This window comes from Brienomyrus brachyistius, chromosome 4 (genome assembly GCF_023856365.1).
Source record: "Brienomyrus brachyistius isolate T26 chromosome 4, BBRACH_0.4, whole genome shotgun sequence".
Lineage (NCBI taxonomy): Eukaryota > Metazoa > Chordata > Actinopteri > Osteoglossiformes > Mormyridae > Brienomyrus > Brienomyrus brachyistius.
This window is the reverse complement of record NC_064536.1, coordinates 21,813,704-21,839,710: the sequence shown is the minus strand read 5'-3', so window position 1 is coordinate 21,839,710 and position 26,007 is coordinate 21,813,704. Positions and strand designations below refer to the sequence as shown.

Genomic DNA, 26,007 nt, shown 5'->3' with positions numbered 1-26,007 from the left:
GTCCTGCAGCAAAAGATAAATGGCAAAAAAGTTCCTGTGGTTTGATGTCACAAACTCAAAAAAAACAGATGTTGCCTGTTGACTACAGACAAACGTGAACATCAGCCCGACCTTAAAATGAACTGCTGCACAAATTCAAGTGTGGTTCAATTTGCTGCTCTGGTGTCATAAAGGAGGATGCGGGAGACAACACAGCAGGTAAAGAAAACTTATTATTCAAACACTGGGATAGAGTTAAGAGCTTGCCCTGACATCTGTCTCAAATGTAGCGGAAAGCTGGTAACAGAGGCATCTGGTGATAAATTTGAGGATTTGTCTTGATTTGCAATGAATACTTCAAAAGAAAGGAATGCATGCCTCTTGAACTGTCCATATTTTTCTGATTCACACACCAACATTCACCTTCTGTGTTGATACAGATCTACGGTCTGTGCTGCCTTTAAACATTCCTATAGACTCATGACTAAGTCACTTAGAGTTGTCATGATTACTCAAACTCGATTACTAAAAAGCATTGCTTAAGAATTTCCTTCTTAATCACTCAGCAATATAGCAGAAGGAAGACTGCACATAGCAGATGAAAATCCAAATAAAGAGCAAAAGCATCAGTTCTGTGGAAGCACTTCTAATTAAAAGTGAATTAAAAAGAAGCTGTCTCTCAATACAATGAAGCAGAACTTAAATACCACCACAAAATGACTGCAATGCAAATACAGCTTAAAAGACAACTTTTGGGTTTGCTCAATTTACACTCTACAGTTCATGTATGTCAAAATAATTGCAGCTAAAATGAAAGTAAGTCCCTTGACTTAGCAGCATCATGTTATAAAATATGTTACATAATAACCGTATAACATAAATTTTATTCATTTATTGATTTTTTTTGTTAACATATGTTTTATAGCTAAAAGATACTGGGAAAAGTTCACACTGCAATATTATGTTTTTGCAATATTTAGGAATTGAAAATTCACTATATAGCCAAATATAACCTATCCACCAACAGTCTGTCAGATAAGTTGGCGGCGTTGTCGTGAGCAGCACCAGCAGACACAAAGCAGCACTGACAAATCACGTACCTTTGCTCAATATCATCTCTTTGGAATATAAAATATTTCTATACAGAGAACGACAAATGCCTTTTTGTGACCAGTTCCTGTTTGCTTTTCGCCCTGCACTAATTTTAGTTTGATTTCTCACAAACGTGCCACGCAGTCTGAGTCCAACAGCAAGGACGAGAAATGATTAAGACTGTCTGAGAGCGCAGATGCAGAGATCATGCAAAAGCAGTGGTGGCAAACTTTAGACTTTTGCATTTCCATTGTACGAGTAAAAAAGGTTTCGTGTAACTTATCGATGTCTGAACCCAGCAGAATGTTGCTGTCCTTGCGATGTGACAGTTGCATGTGCATGAAATACCACATTGATGTTAATACCACACATCATGCAAGCCTGTCAGGAGGACAGAATGGCATGGTGTGTTGCTGCACTGCCACTTTGTGTGTATGGAGTTTGCATGTTCACCCTGTGTGCATGACCTTTTTTTGCAGATCCTCCAGTTTCTTTCACTGTCCAAAAACGCGCAACTCGAGTGAACTGGTGTGCCTAAACTGACTGTGTGTGACAGTGTGCACCCTGCAGTGGTTGATCGATTTGTGCCTCATGCTAATTATATTATATACATAAACAATTACTCAATGAATCATCAGATTAATCGGTAGATTACTCGATTATTCATATGATCCACAGTGACAGCTGTAACCATGTGCTATCCTATAATGGCTATTTCTACTGGATGTTTAACAGTTTAGCATCTATGCACAGTTATACATCTGCCTTATATAAAAAGTATAAATTACAGAGCAAGGCACACATAGCTGAATTTCAACAATGAACTTAGAGGAAATGAGATATGCACTCTCACACAGCACAATTTCTACTACACTCGGAGGACCCTTAAATAAACCACAGTTGTTTCCCTTGAAGTGTCCTTTATCCACCATACCAGCGGTTACCCACCAACTTGGACAGCATGTATCTCCTGGGAAGACTCAGTGATTCTGAGACTATTGCATAACTTCTCTTTGAATCCGAGACCAAGGTAGATATTAAATTATCTATGTTATCTGATCTGAAGTGCACACCCTGGTAATGACCCAGGTACCAATTTATTACCCAGCCATTCCAAAATTACTAAGGCGTATCTTACTCTCATATATAATTAATCTTAGGTGTGTCCAGCAACGTACTAGGAGTCCTGTGGCAATATTCCAGGATTGAAACGTTTTGATTTCATCAATGTACAGAAAGAAATCAGAACATTTTTTAAAGCCTCGCATTTACTATGTGGATCCCGATAAACTCTACGATAAACAATACACACGAAGTGAGGAACAGTGAGGAAATCACAATATCTTAAACACTATAAGCAGAGAACACCCAGCCTCATACAGTGAAGAGCTAAGACGCAGACTTTGCAAATGATGCCATGAAATCGGCCACGGTGGACTGGTATGGCGCCCGGGTATAACCCCAGCGTTGTGCCTTTAGCTGCCTGCGATAAGCTGCAGTCCACACCGCGACCCTGACCAGGACAAGCGGTTAGAAAACAGATTGAACTACACAGAACTAGGGCCGAAATGTTCATATACCATTATTTCATCATTTCTTGTTGTCGTAAGGCGAATATGGACAGTTACTTCGAAGAAGGCTGGATAACGCACGTTAACGGAAGCGAATTTCAGGACCACCGTCGCCTGGGGGTCGCGCGCCCCACCTGCATCTACCCTCGCGCGCGCGGACCGCGCCAACACGCATTCACGTTACGTCAGGACGCGCGGCGGTGGGCGCGAGGCGGACGTCGCTGCTACGGAATTTGTGTACTCCCACCGCTCGAAAGCGTCGCAGGTTACTTGGCCGCTACGCTACCATCTCCCGTGGAAAATTGCTCTCAGCAATCGTAACGGGAGCATCTCCCCCGGCCAGGTGTTTCCCTCATTCTCCTCTCATCTTTGACTGTTTATGACCATCACACCCTAACTTAATATGTAACCGGACACAGGTGAACAACCGGACGAGAAAAAGGGCACTTAAAAGAAACAGCCAGTTGCCGATGGATGTCCCTTTGTCTACAACGATTAATGTACCCTTCAATTCCCACTACGCGGACAGCTTAAAAAACAGTGCCGCAAAATTAATATAATATCCATGCAATGTTTCTGTCATATTTCCCGATGTTTTTGCCTTGACCTACAGGACAGCAGTATGGTTTGTCCGACTGAGCCGTCTTGTGGTTTGTACGACCCAAGCTAGCTTCCATCGGTTTTCCGGTGGAAATGTGAAAACCACACACGCATTCGCCTCGCTTTCAGCGTACACGTGTCAACGGCAGTGTGAAGTTTACGGTCACCGGGGTTAACAGTGTCGGATCAGGGAGGCACCATCAAAAGAAGACCGACCCCAAACACAAACAGAGGCAGGATGCAGCGCCCCTCGCCTCCCTCCTCCCCAGGGAACCAGTCGACGCTGTGTCTGAATCAGTGACATGAGTACAAACATACACACATATAGACAACTTGGACCCGTTGAAGGACTCACTCACCTGCGGATTCCCCCCCAAGACCTCTCCTTCGGCTGGTCTCCTGAACACCACAGAGTGCGATTCACTCGACTGCCTTCTCAGGTCCACTCGAACAGCAGCGAGCCCTCGGAAAAATTTTTTACGCGTCGCCGTGGTCCCGTTTCCGCCCAGGCCTGCGTCACTTCCTGTGCCAGCCTCCCTGTTGCGGAACGTTCTATGGTGTTCTAGAAATTCACACGCTAGAGGGCGCCGTTTGACCCAATTAAGCAGTAAGAGAAAACGAGGGTTTCTTTTGGGATTTATGCCGTCCTGTGGGACTAAGAACTGGGTTCGCTGAGGTGGGAGGACGGCGTGAGGAGTTGCCTTGCACCACCTAGTGCCAGTATGTAAGATGATAACGCTAGATTGATAATTGATTTCCCACATTAAAAATCTACAGATCCTACAATTAAAGGATCCATCCATCCATCCATGGGAGTCCTGTATTAGGAATTTACTAAGTGTTATTACTTAAATTAGTCCAGTCGGAACAAATAAATTATATAGTGGTTTTAGTTATAAGTGTGGCCTTCTTTAAAATAAATGTCCAATTATAAACCCAGTTTTATTTTGTAATAAACCAGTACTGTATAGTAACATACATCCATCCATCCATTTTCCAAACCGCTTACCCTACTGGGTCGCGGGGGGTCCGGAGCCTATCCCGGAAGAAATGGGCACGAGGCAGGGAACAACCCAGGGTGGGGGGGCAGCCCATCGCAGGGCACACTCACACACCATTCACGCACACATGCACACCTACGGGCAATTTAACAACTCCAATTAGCCTCATGGGGAGAACATGGAAACTCCACACACATGTAACCCAGGCGGAGACTCGAACCCGGGTCCCATAGGACCATGCCGCCCTCTGTATAGAAACAATCTCCAGAAAATCTGACTTCTGATGATAATTTGATGATAATTGCCAAGTAAAGTAAAATAAAGCTCAAGGATATTATGATTAATCTGCATTGATTTTATAGCAATTCAGTGTATTTCAAATAGTCAAATTTCATTAGAATAAAAATCCAACTCAGTTGAAATTATAGTAGAAATCAATAATCTTGCCATTTGGTCACAAGTATGAATTGATCTACATTAACCACAGATCCTGATGTACTTATTACTTTTGACGTTTGTAGTTTAGTTTGGTTGCAGTAATATTAAACGTCGATGAGGGTTATGTTACTACACTAGAATTGCATCCTGTTATATTCCATTAGTTGATACATCGACACATTAGTATAAATGTAAAACAACATATGCGCAATTCTATTAATTGCTTAATTTATGGGAAACAAACAACGATATCATGAGCGCAATTTAGTAAAGAAATAAAAAAAATCGGATATTTGATTCGTCGTGTTGTTTCTTTCCAGTATATATATTTGAACTGTTTGCTAAATGTGATAATTGTAACTTAAACAGTAATCCATACAATCAACTAATTCTATTGTTAAAAAAACGGTAAAACTTTACTTGAGGGGGCAAAAATAATGCAACAGTACAGTCTTACTTAATGTATTGATTAACCAGAAACTACGTGTAAGCTACGTACAGATCCATGTTCGTTAATCATTCGTCAGGCATAACGGTTCGTGTATTTCATGCTTGAGTGTTGACTGAGATACTAAGTTACTCGTGCCCCCTCAAGTAAAGCATTACCAAGAAACAAAGTAAAACTGTGCACTCCTTTAATTCAACGGATTCCGTGGGTTTCAGCAAGGCTGGGTATAAAAGCAGCTTCACGGAAGTGATGATGTATGTTAATTTCATAAATTGTCTCAGAATGTATTTCTGAATTTATAACGCATGAGCTGCAATCACAACCATGATTAAATGGTTATTACGTATGCTCAAATAGCATTATACAATTTACTGATGGCCAGGGTTACCGCCTTTCCAACGCAAGGTCACGATAGTTGTTTTTCTGTTAGCGGACTGTCTATGATAAATCTACTTCCATAACAACATACTAAAGTAATTAATATATAATATATCAGATCTATTGGACGGACAAATGCATTAAATCCAAAAGACAGCTTCGGTCTTTTTCTTCCTTTGTACAATCAAAATGATTTTTTGCAGTCTTTTTCGATTGCTTTGGCGCATTTCTCAAATTACAGTTAACGTTTGCAAAAACAGCTAGTGTAATCCCCACCGCATAATGTCACTTATGCACAACAGAACGTCATTGATCATTGTTGTGCAGGAAATTCCCCGCTCTTGTGCAGTTATCATCTGGCGCAATTTTCAGTTGGTTTAGTCGTGTTGGTCAAAATAGATGATGTACTTTCCCATTGTAATAACTACACACCCAAAGCTATATGTGTAAGTGATCATCGTCTTAGCCAACATGTGCAAAACAGTTTACCAAAATTTCAGAATGATTCAAGAATATATTACATAAATTGCAGTGCTACAGCACTGTTGCATGTTTGGTTCCTACAGTGCATGGATTTGTTGCCATTTTTGTTTTTTATTGCTATACCGCAAGGTGTGACCGCAAGGTTCTTCAGACCTGAAGAAGTTATAAGCATGCTAGTGCTTTCTCTTGCCAGTGAACTTCACATACTGTAATTTAGAGCCTTGCAGTGTTGAAAGTGGTGCATTTGACCTGAATAAGTGTCTGTTTTGCTAAAGATGAAGGATCAGTTGGTGACAATGAGGAAGTGGGAACCGACTATCATTCCGAATCGTGGAGCTCAGGAGCATGATTACGTTGACATGCCGAGAATATATCTATGTTGACTCATGGTTAAAACGATGCTGATTGTACTTTTCATTTTGGGAGTGATTAATTCATTGATAGAATTATTTTCTTTTGAGACATGGCTTAGTTGTTTTGGGTGAGTTACGGCCTTTTGCAGCTAAATAAAGTGTTGTGCTATAGCTATAAAACTATTTTGAGAAATTCCGTCATAGCCTTGAGAGTATTAGGTATATTTTATGAAATGTGGCAAAGCAATGGAGGAAATACTCTAATGCGCCTTACATATTTTCATTACTTCAGTTAGACAACAGGTGGCGATCTTGGACTGCAGATTGCTCACGATTGCTTGTATATTCTTGTAAGCTGCTGTTTTATGTTTTATCGATCGTTTCTTAAGGTTATCGGTGAAAATGCTAGGAAGGTATTCTTGAGAATAACACTTAACCTGGATTATTCCATTTAATGATCCAACTGCATGACTAGGTAACAAAATTATGATTTTTGGTGTCGAAGCAATCAAATCACATTATGAATTAATGCACGTCACTAAATCAAATATTTAGGCTGTAAAATATATGATCACTTCTCCACACTTTGTACAACACACTCTTGTTTTTGTTCTGCCCACGTAACATCCGTCCATAAAGGAAGTGTCTGCATTGACACTGGGCATCAGTTTTATCAGAAACCTTGTTTTACAGGCAGGACTTTTGAAAGAGAAAACAGCATTATCATGTTTCCTAACTGAAAGTGCTGCTTCCTTCTGTATCAGAAGAAGAAGGTTCACATCTAATAGCAATATGCCAGCAGCATTTTTACTGGTTTAGCAGATGCTTTTATCCAAAGCAATGTGCATTTTCTTTTTGAGAAAGCAGGGTCAGCCAGTCCCTGGAGCAATCGGAAGTTAAAGGTCCTGCTCATGATCTTAATGGTCACGTGACCCTGGTGACCCTGGTGGTCAAACCAGCAATCTTCCGATTACAGGTACAGCATCCTAACCCACTGATCCACATACTGCACATCATCATCATCATTGATCATCATCATCAGCTGGACATTGGGTAGCACTTTTACGTTATCACCATCATCAGGAGGATTGGTGCTACATTGGGTAGCACTTTTACATTATCACTATCATCAGGAGATTTGGTGCTACATTGGGTAGCACTTTTACATTATCACTATCATCAGGAGGATTGGTGCTACATTGGGTAGCACTTTTACATTATCACTATCATCAGGAGGATTGGTGCTACATTGGGTAGTATCATTACCTCATCATAATCATCACAATCAGGAGTTATGGTGGTACAGTGGGGAAGCATCTTTCCGTCATCATCATCATCATCATGAAGGAAAGTCTGAATGACCCCCCCAGTCTGAGTGTGTGCGGAGTTTGCTTCTCTTCTTGTGTTGCTTGGCTTTCCTCCAGGTCCTCCACATTCCTGCCACAGTCCAAAGATATAGAGCCCTGAATTTCCCATAGTGTAATGAACTGGTATCCCCAGCATAGGAATTAAGGCTGCAAGCCCACTATAAGCTTGTACTGATTGTCAGCAGTGTAATTCATAATAAACATCGATCTTCCAACCACTTCTCCAGTACAGGGGACCTGCAGCCTCATACTAAATATCCAGTGGCGGATTAACTTATGTGGGGTCCTAGGCTGAAATAACCATAGACGCTCAGGTGCTGTTGATTTAACTATCCGTTCCATTTTTCACGAGGCAGGATGAGGCCCTGATGTTTGCTGGGGCCCAAGGCTATAGCCTAGGATAATCTGAGCATTAACCCACCCCTGTAAATATCATCTGAAATGTTCCAATTCTCATTTATTACGATTTCTTTATAACAGACCTAAGTGAGGTTACAATGCATTCCTTACTTCACCGTTGCATGTAGTTCTCCCATCCTGTACGGGTTCCTTAAAGCTCCCCTTTTAAAATTAATTCATATTTACGCTCGCCAGATTAAAAACACCCTGAAGTCACCCTGGAAATTTACGCTCATCTTTTTAAAAAGCCCTCTAACGGCCCTAAGTGCAATCCGGACATGATTCATAACTGAGGACATTAAGTTCGGCCCGCCATATTCCATTATAAAGTAATAGGCTGAAATAAATCACTATCTAATTGAGACCAATCGTTCACTTCTGCTGGACAAGTCGGTTTTTTAAGACCTAATTACCTCCTCCCAGCTTCTCCCCCCACCCCCCAATGAGCGTATTTCGGCCAGGACCGGTGAGGGAGATGATGGCGTCTCGGACATCCCAGGGATGGAACACATCCAGTGTTGCATAAAACATCCCCCCCCCCCCGCCCACACTGTGCTAGCGGGCTGCGACGGGCCCGCAGATTTATGAGGAATGCACACAGTCTTCATTTGTATCTCCCCAGCAATGATTCTGGGGGCCAAAATGCCTCTACTGGCTGCTGCAGAACTGGATGTTTCTTTAATTATATGTCAGAGGCCATAAAACTTCGCATAAGACCCATAAAATTTCCTCTGAAAATGCTGAGCTCTTACTGTAAACTCAGGAAAGCATACAGGGGAGAGGTTGAAGGTAGCATGTCAGGGCACCTCATCTGTCGGACCAGTTATTATACCACTTCCTGTGTTTTCTTTTTAACCTTTTTGTTATGAACTCAGAAATGCTCTGTGAGTACTGAGGTGGCAGAGAGTTGCAGGTCTGCGAAAGAAGAGCCATAAAAAAAACAACAATAATCATCTATACACCAAAAACCTAACTCTACACTGGCATAAAGATACAAATAATAGGTGCTAGTTTCTTCTTTCACTTCACCACACATGTTCAGCTCACTCATGGCCCCAGTGATTCTTACAGAAATCCATTTCCTCCCGGAACAGGAAGCCTGAAGGTTTCGTCAATAAAGGCTCCGCGTTTGAATTAGTGATCATGGTGGGGGGGGGGGGGGGGTGAGCAGGGGTGACTACTAAACATAGTAATAGTTTGTCTGTCACTCTCCCTCCCTTGTCAGGTACAGTCCAGGAACACATGGTCTTATAAGGGAACCACAGCATGATGTCATTCGCCTCGACCTGAAAAACAACACGGAAAACTTTATTTAGTTTAAAGCCTCAAAGGGACTTCGAGACGTTCCCGAGAATTCCTACGTGGGATTCTGCAGAATGCTGCCATTTAAACAGAGCACGCCGGCCAGGGTCCGGCGATTTATGGCACCTGTTAAGTGGATCGGAAGGCTCTGCCACCGTGGCCTCACTCTCCGGACAATTAACGTATTAAACTATCGTTGCTCATTGAGAAAAGCGGAGTTTGGGAAAAGACCATTTGGGGGAGAAGGCGGGGGGTGGTTCCATCATCTTTTTTAAATGGCTTCTTCTGACAGTGCTATTTCTTGTCTAATGAATCCTTAGACATTTACAGCGACCAATTAAGGATGAGGCAGGCTCTGGCGGGCCGCAGGGTCACCGTGCAGGCTCAGGGCGGCGCGTTCCCCCCACCAAGAGGCCGGCACATTTCACTTGTCCCCAAGTCAAATTAATCAAACGAACGACTTCCCATCTTCCACATTTTCCTGTGGATATTTTTCTCATCACCAAGGCTCTTGGGTGCGCGTCTGTCTTTTAGCTACCAGTATTTGGGAATAGAAAGAGCTAATCTTGTGCTGATTACTGCTCTCATAATGTGAATTATGGACTTTTGGATTCAATAATGAGTCTTTTGACTCTTTTGAGCAGGTGACCAAACGTCAAGAAGCAGGAGTCATGAGATCATATGCTGCCAGTTCTTAAGACTCGGTCGCTGTACTGCAGAGCTGACTATGACATTGAAGGACATCACTGTTATTAGTGTCCACCAGTGACTGCTGCGGTTATACCAAGGTATTTTACCTCCTCTATCAAAGTATGTTAAGAAAGTAAGAGAACCGCCCCCATACCACACTCCAACCCAGGAGGTGAAAATAAAAGCAAAGACGTATCAGCAGGGGTATACTTCAAAATTCTTGGGCTCCTGACAAAACGTCGCCTTAAACCCCATCCCCCCAACATATGACTTTATGTATTATCTTACGTATTCGTAAGGTTGAGTGCTGGCAATTTTAAGGTTGCTGGTTCAAATTCCGTGAATGCGCAGAGTAATTCTACTCTGTTGGGCCCTTGAACAAGGCCCTTAAGCTGCAATTCCTTCATCCTGGGTATGACTTTAATCTGCATCCAGCCCTATAAGGAGGTCCTCCAACTTACAGGGAATAACTTGGGGGTTGGTGGCAGGACTGGCACTCTAGCCACTGGAAAAAAACCTCACACTGCTCCATTTGGACTGGTGTGGTGCTGAAGTATCACCCGCCACATGGCAGTACTCAGGTTCTCATCCCGGAGGTGGTTTGTTGTGTGGTGGATGTACAAACACACTAATCAGTGCATGCACCTTACCTCTCCTCCTTACAAATTCAAGGGCTGGACCCCCTGTATCTGCCAGGGTATCCATGCCCCTACTGCACCTGTATGTGTGAATAGTTGCGCATAATGCATGTTGAGAGGGTTTAGAAACGTGGAAGAAACAGCTCCTAAGTTTAGTCTGATTCTTACCTGCTTCAGCATGATTAATAGCTCTTTCCAGAACATCTTAAAAATGGCTCAGTAATCAAGACCAGTGGGGGAGGGCAAAGGCAGAAACAGGGACATAAGCCCACAGTTTTCGATTTGTCCTCTCCATGTGACAAATGTTTGGTTTGCATCGCACGCCGCACTTTCACAGCCGTCGTCGGCTTCCTTCCGGTTCCTACCAGCTCGCCAATCTGCGGGGTGCTCTGTTTGCTCAGTCTAATGTCACAGAGAGGGTGGATGTGCACTGTGCCATCGCCTCTGGTGACCGTGATGCTCCAATTCAGTTCAACAGCCTGGAAGACAAACGACGGAGTGGCCACGCTCGGCCGAGCATCAGCTCTCCTTCCAGGTGGATGAGCGGAGCCAGGTGCGGGGTGGATCAGTGATTGGCTGACAGGCAGTGATAGTCCTGTCTCTAGGAAGACAGACAGACAGACAGACAGACAGACAGATAGACAGATAGATAGATAGATAGATAGACAGACAGACAGACAGACAGACAGACAGACAGACAGATAGATAGATAGATAGATAGATAGATAGATAGATAGATAGATAGATAGATAGATAGATAGATAGATAGATAGATAGATACTTTATTTATCCAGAAGGTAATTTAGGTGTCCAGTAGCTTATACACAGTATACATACATATAGGCACACAGACCTATGACATTCATGAACACATACATACTGCAACAATACAAAGGAAAATAACAGGAGGGTAGTGTGCTATACAGGCCTAAACACTTAAGTCCATCACACTCCTCCCCTTCCATGTGACGTTGAAGAGCTGTATGGCCCGAGGGACAAAGGACCTTCTCAGCCTGTCTGTTCTGCGTGACAGAGACAGGAGCCTATTACTGAATATGTTCTTCTGTTTGGAGAAAGTGGTGTGCAGAGGGTGACAGTCATTGTCCAGTATTGAGAGCAGTCTGCTGAGGGTCCTTCTATCTGCACCTGATGTCAGTGACTCCAGCTCCATGCCCACCACACAGCTAGCTTTCCTCAACAGCCTGTCCAGTCGTCCAACATTCCTCTTCCCAGTGCTGCCTCCCCAACATACCACAGCATAGAAGAGGACACTGGCCAATGACAGACTGGTAGAACATAAGCAGGAGTTTGCTGCAGATATTGAAGGACCCCAACCTCCTAAGGAAGTAGAGTCTGCTCTGCTCTTTCTTGTAAAGTGCTTCAGTATTGTCAGACCAGTCTAGTATATTGTCAAGGTGGACCCCCAGGTACCTGTATGTACTGACAGTCTCCACATTCTCCCAGTCAATGGTGACAGATGGCAACGGAGGGGTAGACCTCCATATTCAGTAGGCCTTCATTTTGGTGATGTTCAGTTGCAGCAGGTTTGTTCTACACCATCTCACAAAGTCCTCCACAAGGCTCCTATACTCAGCCTCCTGCCCATCCTTGATACAGCCTACAATTGCAGTGTCATCAGAGAACTTATGCATATGGCACGACTCAGAGTTGTACTTGAAGTATGTGGTGTACGAGGTGAACAGTACAGGAAAGAGAGGTAATCAGTAATCCAGGTCACCAGGCTTGGGTCCACTCTCATCTGCAGCAGTTTGTGTCTCAACAGAAAGGGCTGGATGGTGTTGAAAGTGCTGGAGAAATCAAAAAACATGATTCTCACAGCACTGCCTCCATTGTCCAAGTGAGAGTACACCCTGTGTAGCAGATAGAGGATGGCATCCTCCACTCCCACATTCTCCTGGTAAGCAAACTGTAGGGGGTCAAGCGCATGGCGAACCTGGGGTCTTAGGAGGAGGTGGAGCAGCAGCCGCTCAAGGGTCTTCATTATGTGTGAGGATGGTCCTCAGCAAGACGTAACAGGCAGGAAGAAGAATAGAAAGTGTGGGTGAAGTGCAGAAGAAATTGTGAAAGAGTTTGGGAGAATGTGGGAAAAGGTGAGGAAAAAGTGGGGAAATAAAGTATGGAAGAAGGCAGGAAGACGGCAAGAAAAAGCAAAGATAAAATATGTAAGAAGCCAGGAAGGCTCTCAACGACTAGGCAGCACAACGACTGGCAAGAGATGTCCTTGGACTGGCTCACAAGGACGACGGATCCATTCATAATTTGATATGGAACGTTCTGGAGAGGCGTTAAAGAGTAACTAGACAGCTGGCCAGCTCGATGTGTTTTAGCACGTCAAACTGCAGGTCACACACTTATTAAGATCTGAGCAAGAATAGGGTGTACTTTATTAAATTTCTCGGTAATGGCGAAGATGAAACACAGATTAAGCATGCTTTACTGGTTATTCATTTTTTAAATTACACCTGTCCAAACAGCTAGTCTGCCAGTTTATCTGTTCCACGTACGGACTCTATGATTACATAATGGCTGCGACAAGAGATACGAGGGAACACAGCATTCTCCCCTCGAGACTCACTCAGTGTTAATCAGTACAGTAGTTTCATGCCTGACATGCCATCCAGGGTGTCCCTCTATTATGTGTGTTCTGGGTTATGCTCCAGGTTCACTACAATCCTGTAAAGATTAATAGTCAGTATGGAATATGGATGGGGAAAAAAATTCACATCCAGCTGTCCATTCACAATAACCATTTCTTAGTTAATTTGAGTCTTGCAATGAACATCAAATTCAGTTTCCTTACATCATTCTTTCACTGTTGGGGCACAGTGCACCTTTTTCAAATCCCACATACTCCCAGTTGTGACGATTCATAGGTATAAGTCAATTACCCGTCTCGAAAACAGAAGCCTTGAATTCATCCGGCCCAAAAGTTCATAAATGTAAACCCTGACCTTGACCCGAAATGCCATTAAGCATCGAGCTGGAGCAGGCAAGTCATAAAACGTAAAGCTAATGTACTGAAACAGACCCAGAAAGACAGCGTTTAAACCTTTAAGGCATTAAAATATACAGATCTTTATAAATGATTGCACTAAAAACTCTGACCACATCAGCTAAATGGATTATAAATTTAAGACATTTCCATAATGTATGCGTCTTAAACACACAGCGGAGCATAAATCAAGATATTTTCTAAACACGGGTTAATTATGCAACTCCAAACACAGTCTATTTTTTATGCAAAATAATCCACTTAGTTTTTTTTATTTTATTTAAGACAGCCCTAATTCCTTGGGTACAGGCAGCAGTTGCCCTGCTGGAACGTATCAATAACACAGAGGCACAATGGAATGGCAGCGGGTATGCTGGGGGGCGGGGGGGGGACTTCTGGCACATTTCTCAAAAGCCCATTATTTATGGGTGTTTATTGCCAGAAATTGTGCCAAAATGGCTCGAAATAAAAAGGATTAATTATGCGTCGGGCCTTTTAATATAAGTGAGTGCCGTGGCAACGCGATTAATGCAAATCGGCTGGGCATCGGGAGAATAAGCGTGGACGACATCACAGGTGGCGTCTGTTAGCTGCCAAATAAATTAGTTAATTTACAACATTAAGAATCAATAAAAATATAATGCTTTTCGAACACATCTCCATCAATTACGGGAGGGGGAAAAAAGAACCTTCCGGATAAAGGCGACACGGCGCCTTGGGGACCAGCTCAAGGATGACTGCCATGATCCTGAAGGTTAATGCCACGCAAGGGGCGCTCCTGGGCATTGCGCTGGCATCCGGAGCACATTTTTTCCTCCATATTTAATCCCTGGCAGAGGAGGCTTGTCAGGGTCAGCCCCTGTTGTCCCACTCTACCCCTTCCCCGTTTGGCCAGTAGGTGTTGCTAGTCATCCCGTCCCTCGTGTTGTCATTCTTTGTGTCTTCCTCTGCTCCCTGTCGGCCACATAGCTGAACATGTTGAGTATGTGGCTGTCTGTAAACCCTTCTGTCCCGTGTTTGAATCCCACCTTTTGTATCTTGTTCCCCAATGATTCTTTTGTATGAGAGTTTCTAGTTCCTGTCTGGTGATTTTTTTATTCTGCTTTGGTTTCTTGTTTTAAGCCTTAGTTATGTTTTATTGGTTTTGTCACCCACAGCGTTAGATTTTCTATTAACAGTTTTCTTGAATAGTTCTTATTTTCCCTATTTTAATTCCATTGAGTTAATTAGTCTCACCTGTGACCTGTTTCCCAGTCTTTGTTAATTAGCCTGTTAGATGTATGTCCCGCTTACCCGCCTGTTTATTCCCATTTACTTTTGACTCCTCGTGGTCCTTTGTTTTGTTAGTGGGTTTTTTTTTTTTTGCGTTTTTTTAGTTCAGTTCATAAACCCTGTTTGTCCTTTGAGCCGCAAGTGGCTCGTCCACATTTTCTGTTCCGCCTGCATGATGCTTTGTCGTCGCACGAAACCCGTCTGGATCCATTACAAGGCTGAGACCTTCAGCTATGAGGCACGCTGACAGGTGGCCAATCACAGGGCTGGCCATCATCATATGACTCATACCCAGGTCTGCTCCATGTGCTCAAGCAAAGAGTTCTGGGAAAACCTTCACATTACCTGCACCTTGATAATGCCTTTATAAATCATTCATAGAACATCGGTGCACCTTCATAATCCATTCATAAACAGCATGTAAATATATCTTAGCATGTCTGAATGCATTGTGTTCATAACACTTTCAATGAACAAGATGCAGCAGCTTTAATATACATTAACAAGCATTATACGATTATACAATTGTTTATTAATGTATTTTACAGCTAACATAACTTGTAAATGAAAGTATTATGAATGCAATGTAAGATATGTTAAGGTATACTTACATGCTGCTTATAAATCTTCTATGAATGCATTATAAAAGCATTATGAAAGTATATTAAATGTTCTATGAATGCAATATGAAGGTAATGTAAAGCCTAACCAAGTTTTTCTAATCAAGGCGATTAGATTTATGTGAGGAACTTGAAACCTTGGCATAATTTCAGCAGACTCTCCCAAACAGGCATTACCCCGTTAGCTGTGCAGCTAAGGGCGCCACCTGCTTCACTGAAAGGGAGAGACCCCAGAAAGTCCCCCTGACTGCAATGAAAGCTCTAAGGCAGGGTTGCCCAATCCTGCTCCCGGAGAGCTACCACTCTGCAGAGCTTAGGTACAGCCCTAATTTAACACACCTGATACAGATAATCAGGCCTTTCAGTTATATCTCAGTATGAGAACCAGCTTAACCTCAACATAGATGACTCTAATACTGAGGTGATACTGAAGCGCCTGATTATGTGTATCAGGCGTGTTAAATTAATGCTGTACCTAAGCTTTGCAGGGTGGTAGCTCTCCGGGAGCAGGATTGGGCAACCCTGCTCTAAGGGCAAAACAGAAGCACATCTTAGCCAGTTCATGGTGCAGTTAGGGCCAGCAGCATGTCCCCAGTTTAAGAGATCCGGGTGCTGTTCACTGCCCTGTGGTGTGTTGGTGACTGCCCAGGGTTGGTTCCTGGGACAGGCTCCAGTCCCCCTCCCGCAACCCCGGTTGAGATTAAGCGATTGTGGTGATGGGCGCTGTTCACCAAATCACTTTGTCACACCACTTAACACTTGATAAGCACCAAGGGTGTAGTTATGCTCTCAAAACTGGTAGGGGCCACATCAGTCCAGACACCCCCACCTCAAAATGCAAACAGTACTCCTACAATATTTCTAAGGACATGTCCCAGCCCTCCACACCCAAATCTATGCCCTTGGTAAGCATTATTGACTGAGGCACAACAATATAGATTAATAGATGGATAAAGTCACAGTCAGGTAGGTCATGGACAGAAACTTATGACCGAATTGTTTAATTTATAGCAATAGCATTTAGGTCTCATTTCCCTACCATAAAGTAAAAACCAATGGTCAGAACAGGAGGGGAGTCCCTAAGTTGCCCACAGTGTGTGAAGCAGTGTGATTGCCCTACGGCTGACTGGTACCCCTTACAGGGTATTCTCTGCCTTATGTCTTGTGCTTCCTGGGATTGACTCCAGACTCACTGTGACCCTGGATGAGCATGGATAGATGTATGGATGGATGGACAGAGAGGAAGAATTAAAAACAAAAAGAATGAAGTCAGTAGCATTAGCATAGGCCTAAAGTCAATGCATGGCAACAAGGTGAAAAAATAGTCACTAGATTTCCAGGATTTTCCACTGCGTACAAGTGCCTGGTTTTTAAATGTAATTCATCAGACTATAGTTAGCCAGCCAATATCCCAAGGAGTGTTATATAGCTTATTGCATTGTTACTAATAGGCTATAGTAAGCTAGAAAGACACCGTATTTACATTTCTGTAGTCCTTCAACTTCTAACTTGGCTTTTATATAACTATAAATAAGACTGGCTGCCAAATGAATACACAGCAAAGACCAATATCCTTTTTTTCAAGGCCAATAATGCAATCACAGTGACTACAGACACAACTTAGGGAATGACACTTTGTTGCTATTTATTCCACTTGATGGCTTTCAATCTTTTTCACCGACTGACAACAATCCACTCTTTTATTGGAACTTAAAATGAAAGAAATTATAAAATCATTTCGGAAGAAAAAATACGAGTCTCTGTGAATGTTCGATTATTCCGCCCGCAACACGCTTAAGCACACGGGCCGCTCTTAACCGTAATCCATTATCCCAATAATAGGGGACGTGCACCATTAACCGAGAAATTAATCTCGATCAGCTCGCGCCGGGCGTCCGCATGGACGTGATGACGTAACCGTCGTTTATAACCCAACCGTTTTTGGGAAGGGTTATAAACAAATATCAATATGCTGCGTAAACGACTACTCCGCCGGTATTTATGGCATGCGGGGTCTTAAAGCAGGGTTAATTGAAAGTCAAATTCAAATTAATTTCCCACCTTAATTGCCTAAACCATTTAGCGGGGATTGCCGGCGGACGCCATGACTTGCCATTTTTCAAGATCGGACACGGGGAGCGGTATGGGGTGCAAATTACGGCCGTCTCCCGATTCCAGTGCATTGTCTTGGATGATGTTGGATGCTTCTGACTGTAAAACAGATCAAAATGCTATTACCGTGCGCTTTGACTGCTTATTTATGTCCTGCACGGCCAGCTGATTTAGCGCTAGTGAGATGCGATCGCTAACACAAACAGGAGGCAGGCATCATCCGCTAATGGAGCGCCTGATGGAGGAGCGACCGGCGTCAGGAGGCAATCCCTCTCTCCGTGCGATGACCTCTCTCCGGGGCATCGCGATAAACAACTGGCGCGGAAACATCAGGGGTGCAGTCCAAAGCTAGCCAAACAAATCCAATCAACAGATTACATGTTGTCCTAATAACTGAACCGTGCGCGTTGCAGTTCCCACCCCATTATTTTGGATTCATTGTTTTTATAAGTACCCTTGAGTAAATCAAACAGGTGTATTTTAACATAATGATATTTTTTTCTTTTTATATTCTGGCGAGAAAAATTATAGCAAACTTTTCACAGGTTCAGTTTGCTTATACTTGGACATAAAACAATGACTAAAGAGCATCCGGTCGAGGCAATTTTTTTTTGTCTTCATTTCAACGGTTCTTGTACCTTTAAATGGGATAGCAAACCCTTATTTATGATTTAAAAAACATGTAATGGAGTGCTATCGGTATTGTAATTTTTATAACATATTTAAAATGTCACAAAGAAACATGTAAGAAACGAACTGTTACTATTACTATTAACATCATGTAATTAAAAGACAGAGAGGAAAGGTAGTCTACGTACACGCTGTACTTCTTTAAAACATTGAGGGTAATAAAACGCACGGGCTTTTAAGAAAAATAAAACGAGTGCCATCCTTTCCCGTTTACGAGAGTGACCTTTTAAACTTCTGACAGCGAGGTTCCACTAGGGCGCAGCAGAGAGCTCTGGCGGGCGCCTATTATCAGGACCGTAGCGCATCCGTGCCATCCCACTACTTAAATGAAATATTTCCAGAAGTTATAGAGATGCTGCATAATATTGTGCGTGTAATAGCAATTCTAGTGGCAATATATGGAATAATTCATAACAAGAACATTAAATATATTTACGATAACTAATTTCCAATAATTATTATTATTGCCATAATTCTACTTAGTACATGCTTCTATTAGGACTAAAGAAAAATATCTCACCCGTTATGCTTTCAGTAATAAATCACTTTTCAACAATGCACAGATGTGCTCTGTCTAAGGAGCAGGTTGTGTCTTATCACCCACCATTGAACACCTTGCCATTTTTTATTTCTCTATGACTGCACATTACTGTCATACTGTGCGTAATCTAGCTGCCAGCATGGGTCTTGTTCAGTCCGATCACTTGGGACTATAGCCCCGGGTATCGTGAGTTCTGTGTATATTCACTGTTGCCTGAGCGTACGACAGGTGGGCACGGTGTTCACTTCTCTATGTTTCCTTATTGGTTGTTCACCTTCTCTAAGCGGCTGCTTTTCCTGGCCTGCTGGCATTTTTCCTGCAGACTCAACAAAGGCAACGTTAAAACCATCTAAGTGAGGAATCAAAGCGGGTCAACACACCCCCCACCCCAGGGTGAATTTGGATGGGTCTCCTCTCATAACTCAGCTTAGCCCCTACTGTATGCCCTGTGATGGGCCAGCATCCCATCCAGAGAGTTCCCAGTGCTTCATGGGATAGCATGGGATGGCTCACCTTGACCTTGGTCTGTATAAGCCGCTATGGAAGATGGGCAGGCCGACGTCTGCTGGTGTCGGCTGGGTGTTTTATCACCCTGCTTCGTTTACAGTAAATGACTTGCTAGCGTCCTGTCATCCCCTGAAGCACAGAGTCACTCCAGATTGGTTTGTTTTTCTTCAGCCGAGTCCTTCAATCACACAGCCATCACTGACCTGCAGAATATTTGAATAGAAGTGCACCAAAGGTCGCGTTTCATCTTAACGAATCGTCAGTCATAAATCACGTCCACTATAGCAAGGCAATTTGTATATGAGATGGAAGTATGGATCTGAGTTTCCTAACGACCAAAATTCCAAAACTCTGCCATGCTTATTAATCAAAATCGGTTTCATATATTCATGTCCATCAAAACTAACCGATTGACACAGCAGTTTATAAGATTCCATTTAATAATAATAACGGTCATCATGGTTATGAATGACTAAGTGTCAACTGCCATTATAATAACCACAATCATTTTTTGTGTTGCCCATGCAATTAAATTAAGTTAGAATACAGTCTAGAATTAGCATTTTTTTCTTGTTTACAAAGGAATCCTTGGAAGGATTCTCAGGAAACACAATATGAAGTCTTATCACACCCATTCTCATAAGTGAGAGTATGACGTTGAATTACGATAATGACCCTGATTTATCGTCTCTGACGGCTCTTAATCAAGCCCCTTTGCATGCAGGAAAAACTGCCAAATGATTTCACTGGCAAGTGGGAGAAACAAACCTGGGAGGGAGGGGCTTTTTTTTGGGAGAGGGCCCATCATCTCCACCCTAACAATGCTGTGCCCCTTCTTGGTGACATCGTGGAGATCGCTGATCCTCTCAGGTATCCTTCTGGATGGGCTCTCAACTAGACCGTCTAGGAACATCTGCAGCAGCTCAATCTGGGGGCCTATAGAAACTGGTTTCCCAACTGAAGTACTCTTAAATTCCTGGAAAAGCCCAGGTGTCATTCTGTGGAAATCTGCATGTCGAAGTCTGACATACGGCAGCTGAACATTCGGATCCATAATGGACTTTGAAACGTTTGGAAAAGTGACACGTGCTACGCAACAAAACCATAAATGTAGGCTGTGACTGTTCTATGAGAAGCCCTTGCATTAGAATTGATGAGCAGTGTTGGGCATTTCAAGTCTGGAAACTATGGATCCAGACCAAGATTTTGTTTCTACCAGCCCGTCGAGTGCTCTGTGACTGTGACTCTTTATGCTGAACTGGTTCGTAGAAACAAAAACTTGGATTTGTAGTATCTGGACCTGAAATACCCAACACTGCCAATGAGAGTGTGTCAAAAGCCTTAATTGCTTGTGTAGTGCTGGTCTGAGGTAAGCCTGAACTAAACTGCATATCTTAGAGTAGTGTTTCTCATACTGGGCCATGTTTTTGCTCCCTTTCAGCCAGATAGTTCACATTTTTTGCTCCAAAAAACATGGACTCGGGGGGGGTCCCCAAAGACTGGTTTGAGAAACACTGTCTTGGTAGGAGGAAGTCCATGCCAACACAGGGAGAGCGTGCAAAGTCACACAGATCCAAGACTCAGAGGGATAAAGCCGGAAGCGTAAAGCTACAATGCTGGCCAAGTAGTCACCGGGCCACCAAGGTTATTGTGATGTGTGTGTATAATATGTTTAAGTAGCTGCTTGGACGTATGGGCTTCACACCAACCCCGTTACTACAGCTGACGGTGGGGGAGAGTTATATACTTAAATCCAATGTCTGCTTATACGCAGGCCATTTAAGGGCACTCAGACCCCCCCTCAGAGATGCTGATTTCTCCCCATTACACACACACACGCCACATATTATTAATAAACCTACCCGGGGAAGCATGTGATCACGAGTCGGTCACCACCTTCATTAATCCTCCGTTTATTTTATAGTAAACAGCTTCCAAAGTGGTGGAGATGAACCAGCACCCCCCCCCCCCCCCACGCCCCATCACAACTAGAGCTCAATTATTCTGGTCAATTAGTCAACCCGACTGGCATTTCTCTATCAAGTTTCCATCTCTGAGTGGAAATATGGGCCTTGGCGGTCAATATGGGGGGGTATCCATCAGTGGGGGAGGGGGGGGGGGGCTCGTTCATTTAGGCGAATGAGAAAGGGCAGGCAAACACGCAGCCATATGGACCCTGACGGCACTTTTCAGGCTAATTGGATTAATCCCAAGCAGTGAGCTGGCCACACTGGAGGGGGGGGGGCATGAAGACCCCGTTCCTCACTTGTTTTCACACCCCCCAGTGGCCACAGCCTGCCACCTTGACACCTGCTGGGACACAGCTCCACACGGGCTCCGGTTCCGATGCCCCCCAGCCCTGACCCTCATCCAGTATGAAAACATTCGCAATTTATTTATTTCACAGCTGCTTTTACCCAGTGTAACGCACATGAGGCAGCAAGGTCAGCCTGGCCCCAACACGATCGGGGTTAAGGGCCTTGCTCAGCGGCCAAACAGCCAGACTACTCTGTCAACAGCGGGAGCTGAAGAAACAGCACCCTAACCCACTGAGCCGTACATTAAATCCTACCCCTTCAGCTGTCTATTGAAACACAGGCATCCGCATGAACACGGCAGCCCTCACCCGGTATTCAGGACCAGAAACTGAGGAAACGTGAAAAATTAAACATTAAACACACATTTTTCTTTTCTTTAAAGGGGCAATTCACCCCAAAAGACACGTTTTAGAGGGGCTTTAGCACCATCTATCCATCCTAGGATATCACTGCGCAGAAGAGACGAGCATGAACACCCCGGCCATACCTTCTGCAGTGACACGATTGGTGTGTGGGGTTCAATACAAGAAAATAGATCCTACATTAAACTGCTCACTACAAAGTCTGTGGATTACCTTGAGTAACCAGGTCATGATACTTGGTAAGAGATGTTGCCGTCGAGTTTTTCAAACGTGTTTTTGGTGCTTTATTCGCAACAGAAAGAATGCCACTACCATTATATTCAAGAGAAGATTGACACTGATGGGCCAAACGGCCTCCTCTTGTTCGTAAATTTCTTATGTTCTTATTTCTATGGCCGATTTCTCCAAAACTAGGCAACTCCCAGCAAAACACCCTAGATGGTTAGATAGCACTAAAACCCCTCTGAATCTCTGTTTCCAGTTTTGGGGTGAACTGCACCTTTAAAAATAGACAGCACTGCCTCCAACTCTCCTTACCAGCACATAGCACTGGCATGGGGTTCCCCCTAAGCAAGGCTCTCCGAATTGCTCTTCGGTTCATGAAAGATCCTGGGTACCAAGAAACGATCTGAGCCCATTAGGCCACAGAGAGAAATGTACAGCCCTTGTGAACCCTGTGTTCGGTGCCCCTGGTTTCCTGTGAATGGGCATTTGCCTGCAGTGTGTCTGTGATAGGGCTGCAAGGTAACTCAGCGAGGAGTTTCGCACCTCCAGGGCTGGGCTATCCAGCCCCATTCCTGCTGTGTGTGTTTGTGTGTGTCTGGTATTCTGGCTTCCTCCCACAGTATAAATCCATGCGGTTAGGGGAGCTGGAGTCTCCACATTGCCCGTCTTGTGCATGTGTGTGTGTCAGGTAATGCAGTGCCGTCAAGTCCAGGATGTGCCAATCCCGGGTAGGCTTTGCTACTTGGTGTAGTCTGCCCTTGTGCCTTTCCAAAACAGTACAAAGAACAGCTGACGTCTAAGTTAACAGTGTACATTAAATGTTCAATGCATGGCCAAGGTTAAGTTGACAAATCGTTTAGGTGGCGCCTTAAATGCCAGTCAAATTGTCCTGCCTCAATAAACATCGTAAAATATCCTTTGTCATCATGGTATTGCAGATGGTCCTGCCGTAAAGTGTCATTAACATGGCGTACAAAGACTCAGCAGGCAATTAATTAGATACACCAAGCTAGTACTGCGTAGAACCCACTGCAGAATCACTTCATGGAACACTGTAGCGGATGAAAATCCCAGGACGGTGGCTGATTCTAAGATGCTGGACCTGACACGCCTGATGGCAACAATCACGCCACCTTCAAAATGACTTAGGCCGTCTTAGCGATTCTAAGGCTTAGCCGCACAGTAACTGAGCTTCCGGACCCTGCCTGTGTCATTCTCTATGCAGTCATGTCATACATTATTGGCTGTTTGGAAAAACAGGCTGTTTGTGTTAGCAAGTATGTGTACCTAATAAAGTGGCCACTGAGTTCGTTAGTAGCACGTCTGAAGTGTTTGCCATGCTCTCATCTCCTCCTGAAACAGGTCCCTCCCTGAGTGATGGGTGCCAGGTTTTTACAGCCTTCTCCCACCATAACCTCATGCCTTCTAAGCCAATCCCGCAGACAATGTCCTGTTAATTGTGTTAATTAAAAAGTGACTATACAGCAGACAGTAATGTCACAATATACAACATACCAGGAAGTAATATACCATCAAATATCGTGTCTCAAGATTCTCTTAAAGATGAACTTGGTTAAAAACAAAATGAGTGTGCAGTACAGTTTATACTGTCAGAAAAAAAGACTAGCAATTTGTACCTTAAGTGGTACATTTATCTGCAGCTAAGGGTACAATTGGCAGACCCTTGAGGATCCAGCCTCAGTGACAAGCAAAGGTAACAAATTGGTACTCTTTTCTGACAATGTAGGAAGCTTGGCAAATTTGGTTTCTCCAGGCAAAAAGGCAAACTAGAAGAGAACATGAGAACAGTTACTACAAAAATTAAACATGCTGGTCACCTTTGTTAGATCGTAGCCGAATTCTTTCCGTACATTCATTACTGTTAATCAGGAGACTGGAGCTCGGGAGCAGCTTCCTGAAAACTGACTGAGTACCCCCTGAGTACACCTCGGGAAAACGCAGGACAAAAGCTCTTATTTTATTCACAAAACCATTTTATATCGGTTACACAATGGAGTGTGCAGTCAAAACAGAATTACCGTGCTGAACTTTGGACGTCTGTGTTTGGTTTGAGTCTATATACTGTGGCGAATTTTCCTTTTCTGGCTTTTCTGTCGGGTCACTAAAGCAAATGTTGACTAGTTGACATACAGTCTCGGCCATTGTGTGAGTCAGACCCGTAGAAATAATTTATCTGCGAGTTACATAGCTGGCATTTTTTGTCTTTTAAAGCTGTGCACCTACTGAAGAGGTTCATGTTTAGCGCTGTGTTTAAGGGGAGCAGGTCCCCTCCCGGTGTCTGGGTCGCTTGCCGTTCCACGCAGCTCTGTTCCTTTCATCAGTCGTGGCTGTCATTCCTAAAATCCATCACCCTACAAACGGGAGCTGGAAAGACGAAGTTGATCCACAGGATGTGCAATCAGTTGCCTCTTGCATTAGATGTCTAATTACGGGTGGTGTAAATGAGGCTTTCCTGCATATGCGGCTTGCTCTTAATTAGCCGCCGAATGCTTGCGTCAGCCCGTTGGCAGAAGCGGCTGACTGGGGGCCACGCGAAGTTCCGACTTTACGTTCTCGCGGAAAACCGCGGCTGAGGATCTGCAGGTATCATAACGGATGAGCCGTGCCATCATTCGTAATGCGTATGAATGTACGCATAAATGTAATTCAGCTTCACCAGAAAGGATACTAACGTAAACATCATACGAATATATCACGCCAGTCAACGATCAGGCATAATTTAAGCCAGGGTTGAACTGGAGTTGGGCTGTATTTTTGTGTCCCCCACAGGAAATTTTGCAGATGATATCATCTGATTTTGTAGACCCACCAGGAAAATGTCCGGTATGCCAGATGGCCAATCCAGCACCGACCCAGGCGAACCCCCTCCCCCGTGTCGGCAATTTTTACAGATCACCGACGATTACACAAAACGGACCCATATTGGCCTATACGTTACTAAGCTGTTTACCCACCCCCAAAATCAAATACTACTATGTCATTGACGAGGGAGGAAAAATAACCAGAAAAGCACAAATAAGAAACAGGCGATGTTTTCGGCGATCTGCCTCTCTACCCGAACAGAGGAAACACGGAACTTCCACGCACCCTACCACTGGAAATTAACGCTCCCCTGGCTGCGACCCCCTCCCCTTTTTTGCATCATCCATCCCGAGTGCCCCCCAGCCCCCAGGCCACAGCGTCCGGTGGCCGGTAATAACCGCAAGTGCAAAACGCTGTAAAACGGAGGCGATTGGTCGGAGGCGGCGGCGCCCCCTGACTCGGAGGATGAATAAGCATTCCTTAATTAGCCCATCGGGCTAAGTGCAGGTCCTAATGGGCCTCCCCAAACTCCAGAGTGACACACTCTCCAAACATGGCCAGGAATAAAACTCCATTAGCGATATTAATACAAGCTTAGTTGATCATTTTCATTCAATTAACTTCTTTCAATTAAATAGATAGCTTGACAATAGTAGGGATAAAACATGGGAAGGGATAGCTGATGACTCGAACCAAACATTAGCGCGCTAAGGGTCAGTGGTATTAAACAGACTGTAAATCCAGCATTCAATTTGGGAAATGCGTTTCCCCTGCTCCCACTTCTT

General features: G+C 43.8%; 1 protein-coding gene across 1 annotated transcript in view; it reads right to left on the bottom strand.

Moving 5' to 3' along the window:
* dnajb6b (DnaJ heat shock protein family (Hsp40) member B6b) overlaps positions 1-3,759 on the bottom strand; it is a 31,891-nt gene extending 28,132 nt beyond the window's left edge. The window contains exon 1 of the mRNA XM_049010780.1: positions 3,602-3,759. The gene's annotated coding sequence lies outside the window, so the exon portion shown is untranslated. The remainder of the gene's footprint in view (positions 1-3,601) is intronic.
* Positions 3,760-26,007: the final 22,248 nt, after the last annotated feature.